Raw genomic sequence first — 11,777 nt, 5'->3', positions numbered from 1 at the left:
CCGCCCAGAGTAGCATACATCTTCAATAAAGGTCACCTTTAAATGACACATTCTGTCAATTCAGTCGGTTGGCTATTGGCAGTAACTGAGGCATGCAGTATAACCGGAAAAGCTATGAAGCATGCTGTGCCAGAGAATGCCGGAATGATCACCATTGAGAAGCATCATTGCATGCCTATTCTGCCATGCCCTCACATTGTTTCTTATCCTTTCTTTCTTATTGCCAGAGGATTAAGTGATGCCTTATACCCCATGCCAAGGCCTTTCTCCAAACAAACCATTCACAAACAGAAAAAGCAATCAGGCAAATGCAGTTAGCATACAAAGAGAGCTGAATGCACGACTATAGACGGTGAAAAGACATTTTAAGACTCACAGTGCTTGTTAGAGCGATCCAGGGCATGAATATTCATTTACCCAATTTTCCTACAGTGTGTGTTTTATTCATTTTTCATATTATGTTTGTGTTTTGCAAACACAATGGAAAAACTGCATCTCTCACAGTCTTATTTTCCGTCTCTTTTTCAGTGCCGTGATTCTATGCACATTTGGATCTAACACGCACATAAATATTGTGCTAATAACCTTTCTAACAGTCCTCAGCTTTAAAAACAGCAGTGCAGACAGGTTAGATCTTGTTCATCCTGTTGTTGTTTCCACAGTCTATGATTTCAAGCTCAAAACTGAAGCAGGAAAGTTTACCACTGTGATGCACTTCCCCAGCTGGGCGATGACGCACCGGTTCTACTATCTCTGAATGCCAGTTGCTAGCATAATGAGTGACGATGTCTTGCAGACGCTCATTGTTGAACTCATTCATGCTTCCCTGAGAACAGTTCTCTGATGACTCCCACAGAAGTCATTTAGGTAACAAGTGAATCAAATGTAAATGCAGCTGCATTTTTTTTTTTTTTTTTTTTTTTTTTTTTTTTACATCACATTGTTGCCTCCCTTTTAGACCAGAAATTCTGTTTAGCTCACTGCATTTACTGTATCCTGGTTTAAGTAACACAAACCTGCCACCAGTGTTACCGTGGCTTTGTTCAGACACTCTTATTATGGTTAAAGTTATTCAGTGGCTGAATAACCAGAAACAGACATATCTATAACTAATGGTCAGTGCCTTTCTCTGCACTTGGCAGCCAACTGACATAAGGCAGTTTGATGCAAAAGGAAGGGTGCATCCTCTGTTGGTTATCTCTAGTTGAAGTTGACATATGTGATGAAAGAGCCTTTACAAATACATGAGGTTAGAGACACTGGGAGGGAGGTGCCACGTTGAAAATTCATGAGATACCCATCCTGCTTTCACAAATGTTTTCCCTGCCCATCCATCCTACATGTACATTGTTAGATTGTAGAATGGCTTTTCTTCTTGAGTTAGTCCATTGACACATGCACATGCAAGCACATATCAAGTCCACACACCACCACCCCAGGGGTTTGTGTATTGAGTTGATTGTTGCTAATCACAGTGGTCATTAGGTGAGCAAACCTCCCACCATCTAGGCAGATAAAAGCTCAGCCATAACTGTCAGACCCATTAACATTCTGTTCTCAGTGTCCTCTCCAAGTGCCGTGTTGGGTTTAATTCATTGTCTTACCTTGATAAACTTCAAATTGATTTTAGTGAACCATCTGTGTGGCTGCCTTTCCAAATGACAAATCTTTAATGTTAACATCTACACTTCTTTGACTGTTTTGTCACCTGCAGTACAGTATATACAGCGCTGACACAGGAGGGGGTGAAAAAAGAGATAAATAATACTAGAACAACTGGATTGGCTTCAGTGCTTGTCTAACAACTAATCCATCTGATCACAAAATATAAGATTTGAATAGAAATGCATATCTGATAGCCACAAGGCACCAGCAAGACCTTGGCACCAGATTTGCTTTGTACTTGTAGACAGTCACTGTCGGCTCAACAGAAATCTGGAATCTATTGCATTGACAGTCCCTGTCCTTGCTGAAGGCAAGAATACGCCTAATCCAGGTTGCTCAGAAACTGCCAGCTGACAGCATTTAGGTTTGAGCGTTTTACTTTAATAGCTGGTGAAATGAAAGTCCATTCTATTTTCTTGGTGCTTGCCATTAAGCATTATATTGAGAGATTGTGAGTAATCTATAGACACTTTGTCTGTATAAGCTTCAGCTCTTTGTCGTAGACATGATTACTTAAATATGTGCAGTAGCCCGCAATTACTGTACAACCAAGGTTCTATTTTTGTGCAGGTGCAAACCCAGCAGGGGTGCAGATGCAGTGGTGATGCCATGTTTATTCGTGCAATTGTACTTTTTTGCACTTACACCTGTGTGGCTCCAAACGAATCCTGCTTCTTCTTACTGGTGTCTTGCAATTTTGGCAAGAAAGTGCACCCACTCAGACCACCTCATTTGACAAATGCAAGGGCACAGAGAATTTTTTTGTGTCTTTTTGTGTGACTTTAATTAAAACATTTTCTGTTACACGTGTAAATGAGCACCATACTCTTTAATACAGTTAAAGCAGAGTCTGTGCTGGTTTAGATTAATGGGTGATTCTGACCAATAATATCATCCACAACATTTTGTAGGATGTATGATGTTGTTCCCTTGCAGTTGATTAAATACCTGTAGTCATCATACAGCAGCAGGATTAACATGTGTGTTCTATCTGCAGTCTCTAATTTGAGGGATGCACTACGTGTAATTATGCACGGGTCAAACAGCATGGGTACCTTAGTTAATTAGTCAAATCGTCTGAAACAGAACAGAAATTTAAAAAGATAGGTGCATGACCTTCTCTGGTTTTCTTCCGATCACAATGGTAAACTGTAACACAGATTTCAAATTCATACACTGAATCATCACGAGTGCGTAGTAGGACATTTCTTTCTTAAAGTAAAGTATCATAATATAGAGCGAACAACGATACAGCAAGTAGCATAACTAATGTTAGCTAGGTTGTAGGTTCGCTTAGCTAGGTTGTGGGTTAGCAAACTGTCACTACAGCTGCTGCTACAAAGCTAACATGCAGAGAGGACAAGACGGTTTCCCAGAGCAGCACACCAGCTCCAGACAGTGATACTTACAACTCTCCTGCTACTATAGCTAACATCACAACAACAGCATGTAAGTAAGCTGAATGTCCGTGGGCATTTAAGGAAGTCATTTAACGTTACCTGACACAAAAATCATGGCTGGAAAGGCTGGAATAGTGTTGTGTGGCTTGGTTCAAGCCACTTTGTTTGTTTCCTATTTACAGAGCCAGGGCTGTGTGCAAACACCAGAGTTTTTTTCAGCGCGCACACTGAAATGACAGCTAGTAGACTGTGAGGAGATATTTGCTGAATGTGACAAAAACACGTGCATTGGACTAGAATCGCATATCCCACCTTTAATCAAAGCAATATTTTCTTGCAAGCAGGAGTATTACGAGAGGCTGTCAGTTTCAGTCATGCTAACAATTTAAACAGACTTTTGCTATTCTTACTTTTGCAGCCTGATTGTGTGCATGTAAACATATTCAAACATCACAGATGGCAATCTTGTTAATCACATTGCTAACCAAAATATGTGAAAGACAGTAATACTAGAAACATATTATGGCTTTGGTCAACCAACATGCAAAAATTGGGCCACACCAGGTGCACTTGTGTTTGCACCTCCACCCAGTTTCAGGAAAGTAGAGCAATAAAAAAAGAATTGGTTTAAACGGACAGTTTACCCGTAGTGCTATTTATCCATCTAGAATGTTTTGGGGTGAGTTGTCAAGTTTTGGAGATATCAGCCAAGGAGATGTCTGACTTCTCTCAAATATAATGGAACTGGATGGCACTCAACTTGTGGTGCTCACAGTGCCAAAAAATACATTTGAAAAACTCCAGAAATCATGACCCGGTTACTCAAGATAATCCACAGACCTTGTTATGAGCAGTTTCATGTAGGAACTATTTTCTTTCTACCAAACTACACCCACCAACCGTATCGCTGTGCAGAAGGTGATATCTAGGGCCGATATCTCCAAAACGTGGCAACTGACACCAAAACAATCTAGAAAGTTATATAGCACTACAAGTAAGATGAAAAATATGTATTTTTGATTTTGGGGTGAACTGTCCCTTTAAGGTAGTTTTACAACACACCTTTGATAAGAAATTGGAAATTTGATCTTGTCTTGGTATTGAGATTTTTTTTATGTGAGTTTACAATATTTTCTGGGAAAGAGTTACAGTCTATTCAGCTTAAATTTCAGAAATGTAAATCTCCTTGACAACTAACATTGTGCTCTGCTAGGCTTGCCAACACAGATTCATTCACACCCTATTCAATTCATGTCACACTAAAACCGCAGTAAGGCAATGCCATGAAAGTATGTACCACAACAACCCATACATACAACTGAACAACAATTCAACAACCTTGTTTTTGTGAAGGAAAATAAAAATCACACTGAGTAATGTCCTGGCCATGGAAATGCTCGGCAGGAGGTTAAGCACACACAAATAGGCAAAGAGCCTCATTAGTGCAAATGTAAATAAATAGAGACAGATGATGCAGACAGAGAGTCGTAGAGGACCACAGACTTCTGTGTCATGTAAATATCTGTCTTGGCAAGCCAAGTCTCAGTGTGTTAGTATCACAATTGTCTGATAATTCAAGCAGTAGAGGGAAATGTCCCACATACCACCTTCATCACTTCTGCACATATGTTCTTGAGCAGGGATTGCATGTAATTTTAAATACATTACCATATATCTGTCCATCCATTCACTCATTTTAAACAATAATTAATCATAGAGTTATATAGTTATAAAATGAAACCCTAAAGCATAAAAAAATAAGACATGCATACCTCAAAAGACCATAACATGGCTGCAAGGGTTTAATATTGTTGCTGATCAATACTGATGGCTTAATGATTGTTTCATTAGTTGCTGAAGTTTCTGCGAAGTGAAGATTTTTTGGCTTTGATTTTGAGTGCTGAAGCCTGCCATGCCAGTCCGGCTCAGCCAATTCAAGTGATTATCTCCTAAAGTTACAGTGGGAATGATGTATGAACAACTTAAAGGTCCAGTGTGTAGGATTTAATGGCATCTAGCAGTGAAACTGCAGTTTGCAACCCTTTGAATACCGCTCAGATCATTCTCCCGTTCCAAGAGTGTGAGTGTAGGAGAAACTATGGTGGCTGCGAAACTCACAAAAAATGTGAAAGGACCTATCTAGAGCCAGTGTTTGGTTTGTCTGTTCTGGGCTACTCTAGAGACATGGCGGTGCAACATGGCAAACTCTGTGGAAGGGGACACGCTCCCTCTGTAGATAAAAACGGCTTATTCTAAGGTAATGAAAACGATTCTTATTTTCAGGTGATTATACACTAATAAAAACATAGAAATATTATATTCCATTTCAATAGATCCTCCTAAATGTTACATACTGGACCTTTAAGGGAAAACATCCAAAATTCCCTCTTTCTGAGCCACGACAGAGAATATACTGTATGTCCTGGTAGTTGCATGAAGGTTTGTTGCTGGGACAGTTAACCTATACATGACTGCTAGGACAAAGATATCCACTTGATTTGGCTAAATGACATTAAGACGCATATTACTGTTTGTCCGAAGTTTGCACAAAACAAGGACTGCAGATTTTGTCCTCTATTTCTTACAGTGTGGTTGCATGTAAATTATGTTTTAAAGTGAATTTACAAAAATGAAATTGATTCAGCAGCTGATCAAATGAATCAAAGTTACATTCATTAAATGTAATTAAGCCAACACAAGCATACTCAATGTGGGCATTGACAGAAATTGAGGTAAGTGGTTCATGTCTCACTTTCTATTTTACTTTACGTTTTATTTTATTTGAACTGTTTATTTAAATAGGTGTGGGAGCAGAACCCTTCATTCATATGTGTTTGAATTGTGATATTCTTAAAAGAAAAAGAGAAAGAAAATAACACAACCATCTGCCTCAGAGGATGCATAAATTGAAGCCTGGGTCACATCATCTCAATGAATTAAATCCATTAGAGACTGCTTTAAATTGTGGAAATATCAGATGTTCAGGACTCATTTTGAAGAACTGGGCTGTCAGTCTGTGTGCGAGTCTCCCCCAGGGAACATTCCCTCTGTTTTGGAGAAAAGACGCATATGGGAACGTTCAAGTTCCAGCATCATCAAGTATGCAGTTCCCTCTGTCTCTGCAGTGGGTGTTTCTCTTGTCATTGATGGTATTATACATCAGAAGTCAGCTTAATGTATGTACTGCAGGTGTGCCATAATACCCAACAGATCGTCACCGTCTTACACAGGATTAGAAGTTGTTTTGATTAAGTAAGCTTTAGGTAACTCAAGGGATAATATTCTGCAGATGCCCTTTGCTTACTTCTCAAGATTAGAAGTTGAGTGGCTCGTGGAACATTAAAACACCACCATAGTTTGTTGGCCTTCAGGGGACATCCCTTAGAGCTGCACTGTGCTAAATCTAATTTACATGGCTTGCCATTGCCTGCAGAACTTTGATTGTCTACATTTTATATCAGCTACTCATTACATTAATGTTTATTGCACTTCATCTCCAGCAGTGTATAATTTAAAGATCCCACTGATGCTGTATAAAGCAGAAAGTCTACAAAACTCACAAGAACTTCATCTTTATCATAACCTTTTTTTGAGTAATGTCTCAGCATGGTGAGCAAAGGAAAGTATTTCACAATAAAACATATACAGTACTTGAAACATCTCATACACCAATGCAGAAGGAGATTTTTTATTGTTTTACTTACCTTGACATCACTGAAAACAGTGAATAATGAAGCTAACAAGAAATTTATTGATAAGCACACAATATCAAATGTGAAAAAAACAATAGATTCACATTTCATTTTACCCTTCAATGAAATACACAGCTTACATGCAGACCTCAAATTCCTTGATGGACTACCCTTATTGTTTGTATAGCCAAGTAGAAATACTGCTCAAAGTAATTGCTTTTACAATGATAGAAAACAAAATACTAAAGAGTAGTCATCTTCATCCTTATAAGCCCTTGTCTGTTAAGGGAATGTAGTGTGCACTGTATTTGTAACTCCATAAAATAAGCTCACATTTAAAGTGCAGGTCCAAATTAGAGCAACACAAATCAAAATTGGGAATGTGTACGTGTGTGCATGTATTTGCACCCGAGGCCATGCAACTTCGTTCTTCCGTTCTGTGTTAATGACGTATGAAAACACTTGTTTCAACTCATGCATGGTCCCCTTCTGTAATGATTGCCTTGGCTGATATGATTGTTTATACTCCAGATGTTGGAAATATGGAGCTCAGAGGAGCATTTCATTTTAAAATTCAGCTGTATTTTTGATCTTCCCCTAATTGAATGGTTCAGCTGCTTTAGGAAACAACATCTGCCACAACTCATATCACAATGAGATGACTGGTGCCGCCTAACATTTTTGTTTTTATTTTGATAGTCAAAGCCATGCTTATAAATTATTTATTATAATAGTAAAATACCTTTATACACTGGGGTGGTTGAGGAGAAGGGCCAAATCGCTGGTGGTTCAATATCAGCTGTTATTGGAAGCAGTGCAGTTTTGAGAAAGGCTGTTTATGGCTTTAGTCTCTGTAATTAGCACTGCTGCTGTCTACTAGAACTGTCTGGCTGCATTCAAATAAACTCTCCCCCTTGTTTTTCCAAGTATTATAGTGATTATAGTGAACATTTGTTCTACTTTATATTAATGTTTGTGTGCTGTGGATTCACATGATTCCAATGCAGTCATGTAGTTTTTTGCAACTGGCCTCCATTACAGCTAAAGAGAGTGCTCATATGCACACTTTGATTAGTGTATTCAATTCATTTAAGCACACTCCCAAAGAGGCCCAACAAACCATCTGCTGTTTAGATAGACTCTGACCTCTATGGCTCTCAAGTCCAAGCACACCACCAGAGCATATCCATCCATACAGCCCGCCTAGTTGTTAATCTCTGAGCAGAAGACAAGAAGGTTATCATCAGATGCCATTTGAAGGGACCGGCCCACTGGCAAATCCCCACTGAGGGCCTTGTTTCACTCAGTGCACTCTCTCCCTGTCACTTTCAGGACACAATATGTGATTAATACATTGTCATGCTGAAGTAGTGTGACAATCTTAATGGTTGCACATCCAGGGTCTTTAGGGCATTTGCTATGTCTCAACAACATCAGGAAGGAAGTGGCTTTGCTTTTTATATCTCTAAATGCGTGAAAACTGGTGAGGAGGCACAAACATTACTTTATATTCTGCTTTGTACTATTCTTATTCAACCCAGCCTTTTATTTGACTGTAATAACTGTGACACAGTAAAGTGTTGAGTGTACTGAAGGCGAAAGTCCTATCTTAGACACAATCCCTAATACTGAGCATCAAAAATGGGAAGTAATGAGGGCAATTTGTCTAGATTGCAAGATCTTGTCAAATGCAGCAGCATTTTAGTGTTAATGATCTTAAAACATCTGGCTCTGCATAAGTGTGTAACTTGATCTGTACTCCCCCTCTACTGACAGAAAGAGTCTGGATGTGGTGCCTAAAGAACTGCTCTCCTCTGATCTGAATTCTCCTGCTCCTACAGCAGTGGTGTTAGTGGGCCACATTAGCATTTCCACCATTTCTTTGAAACTCTGATGTAATTAATTTGGAAAATGGGGGGAATGATGTATAAACCACTTAAAGGAAAACGTATGTGTCCTACTAATAAGTAATTAGCACAGGGAGAAAATAAACATTTACAACAACAACTGGGTTTTAACAGTGATTTGTCTGATGGTATCATGTTGAAGAACTGCACTTGCAGCAGAGTGCCTAGCATGCTATTTGAAGAATGCTTCAGAGGACTGAAAAATATGATTTAAAAATAGAGCTGTCTTGTAAAAGATAAAAAGCTTTGAGTGACAGGTGTCCAAGCTTGACTTGAGTGTGTGTTTGTTTCTGTTGATTTAAGCTTGACAGAATCTGAATAGCATTGCCTGTGTCATGGGCGTTAAACCTCAAAATGGTAAATAATGTGAATCCGACAGTCTTATTCACAAATAAGTGAGGAACCATTCCAGTAACGTCAGACCATATTTAAACATACAGTATTTGAACTGAACTTTAGTTTCCCTGATATTTGGTCCTGTCCTCCTAGTTAATGGCAATGAACCAGCAATATATTTTCACTGTCTGAGAGGTGGTATGTGTTAGAAATGCTTAGAAGCAATAAGTCACTCAAGCTATTGTTTGGATAAAAAATAACTCCTTTTGTTCCTGATGGTTTCTATGATGTCATTGTAGCAGCTCGGCTTCTTACTGGTTTTAACAGACAACATCACATCACCCCAATCCTGGCTTCTCTCCATTGGCTCCCTGTTTGTTTTAGAATTAATTTTAAGATTTTACTGGTCACTTTTAAAGCACGTTCTGGGTATTCAATTCAATTTTTGTGGGAGGCACAATGCAAATACCAGCTAGAATTTTTGTTAATATTAATAAATTAATAATAATAGAAATGACAGCTATAGGAAAAATAATGTCAGTATTAGTAACAGAGCCAATAACAACAACTGTAGTAGCAGTTGTCGAACAGGAACACAGGGGCAGCAAGTGGCCCACAACCACAGAACCAGTCTCTGCAGCTCCAGAGGCAGAAATACCTGCTGAAAGCGACAGAAGGAAAGAGGAGAGACACGTGAAAGCACAGAACTACGAGAGAGAGAAGATGTCGAGTTAGAAACATGCAATAATGGGATAAAAATGCATACAGATGGAGAGGGAGAGAAGGAGAGAGGAAAGAAGCAGTCTAGGCCTATAGCAGCATAACTAAGGGAAGGTTCAGAACTCACCCAAGCCAGCCCTAACTATAAGCTTTATCAAAGAGGAAAGTCTTAAGCCTGCTCTTAACTGTGGAGATGGTGTCTGCCTCCCAAACCCAAACTGGGACCTGATTCCACAGGAGAGGAGCTTGATAACTGAAGGCTCCCATTCTACTTTTGGAGACTCTAGGAACCACAAGTAACCCTGCATCCTGGGAGCGCAGTGTTCTAGTCGGGTAGTAAGGTATTATGAGATCTTTAAGATAGGATGGTGCCTGACCATTAAGAGCTTTGTAGGTGAGGAGAAGGATTTTAAATTCTATTCTGGATTTTACAGGGAGCCAGTGCAGAGAAGCTAATATTGGAGAAATATGATCTCTTTTCCTAGTTCTTGTCAGTACATGTGCTGCAGCATTCTGGATCAACTGGAGAGTCTTAAGGGACTTATTCGGGCAGCCTGATAATAAGAAATTGCAATAGTCCAACCTAGAAGTAACAAATGCATGCACTAATTTTTCGGCATCATTTTGAGACAGGATGTGCCTGATTTTTGCAATGTTACGTAGATGAAAAAAGCCAGTCCTTGAAGTTTGTTTCATGTGGGAGTTAAAGGATAAATCCTGATCAAAGATAACTCAGAGGTTCCTTGAGGTTCCTCAGAGGTTCAGGGCAATGCCATCTTGAGTAACTATATCTTTAGATAATGTGTCTCGGAGGTGTTTGGGGCCAAGAACAATAACTTCAGTTTTGTCTGAGTTTAACATCAGAAAATTGCAGGTCATCCAGGTCTTTATGTACTTAAGGCATGCTTGAAGTTTAGCTAACTGGTTTGTTTTGTCTGGCTAGATCGATAGATATAATTGGGTATCATCCGCATAACAATGAAAGTTTATGTTGTGTTTCCTAATAATATTGCTTAGAGGAAGAATATATAAGGTGAATAGTATCGGCCCAAGCACAGAACCTTGTGGAACTCCGTGACTTACTTGGGCGTGCGCGGAGGACTCACCGTTAACATGTACAAACTGAGATCGATCTGATAGATTACTTAGTGCAGCTCCTTTAATGCCAATTACATGTTCCAGTCTCTGTAATAGGATGTGATGGTCAATGGTGTCGAACGCAGCACTAAGATCTAACAAGACAAGTACAGAGACAAGTCCACTATCTGATGCAATTAAAACGTCATTTGTAATTTTCACCAGTGCTGTCTAAATCCTGACTGAAAATCCTCAAATAAAAAATCAAATTCTTATTTTCTCTTAAGTCACACAACTGATTGGCGACTGCTTTCTCAAGGATCTTAGAGTGTAAGGGAAGGTTAGATATGGGACTATAGTTGGCTAAAACCCCTGGATCAAGAGTGGGCTTTTTAAGAAGCAGTTTGTTTACAGCTACTTTAAAGGATCGTGGTACATAGCCTGTTAATAAAGACAGAATGATCATATCCAGTAAAGAGGTGCTGACTAAGGCTAAAACATCTTTAAGCAGCCTATTTGGAATAGGGTCTAAGAGACAAGTTGATGGCTTAAGTGAATTAATCATTGAAGTTAGTTGAAGGTCGATAAAATATATATCAGATATCCTGCTTTTGCTTTGTCAAAGCACCTTGTAAACTTTGTTTTTTAAGGTGCTATATAATTAAAGTTAATATTATTGTTGTTTGAAGGTGTTACACACCCAAGGTCCACCTACACAGATGTTTTCAATTTGCCCTGATTAGACCTGCCCTGAAGAGTGTGTGGGCATTTACAGACTGTGATCGACATCTGTCTGACCCGCTGATTAATTCAGATGCACCTGTTAGGTTGGGAGAGTTTACACCTTTATCATTCTTATTGATTTATGGAGTTTGGTGACCATTTGCCATTTTCCAAACTGCTGAACTCACTTAACAATAAGTATTAAGGGTCATTCCCTTAATACTTATTGTCACACTCAATATGTAGAGGCTGTTTAT

This window comes from Siniperca chuatsi, linkage group LG4, assembly GCF_020085105.1.
Source record: "Siniperca chuatsi isolate FFG_IHB_CAS linkage group LG4, ASM2008510v1, whole genome shotgun sequence".
Taxonomy (NCBI): Eukaryota; Metazoa; Chordata; class Actinopteri; order Centrarchiformes; family Sinipercidae; genus Siniperca; species Siniperca chuatsi.
This window is presented reverse-complemented; position numbering follows the sequence as displayed.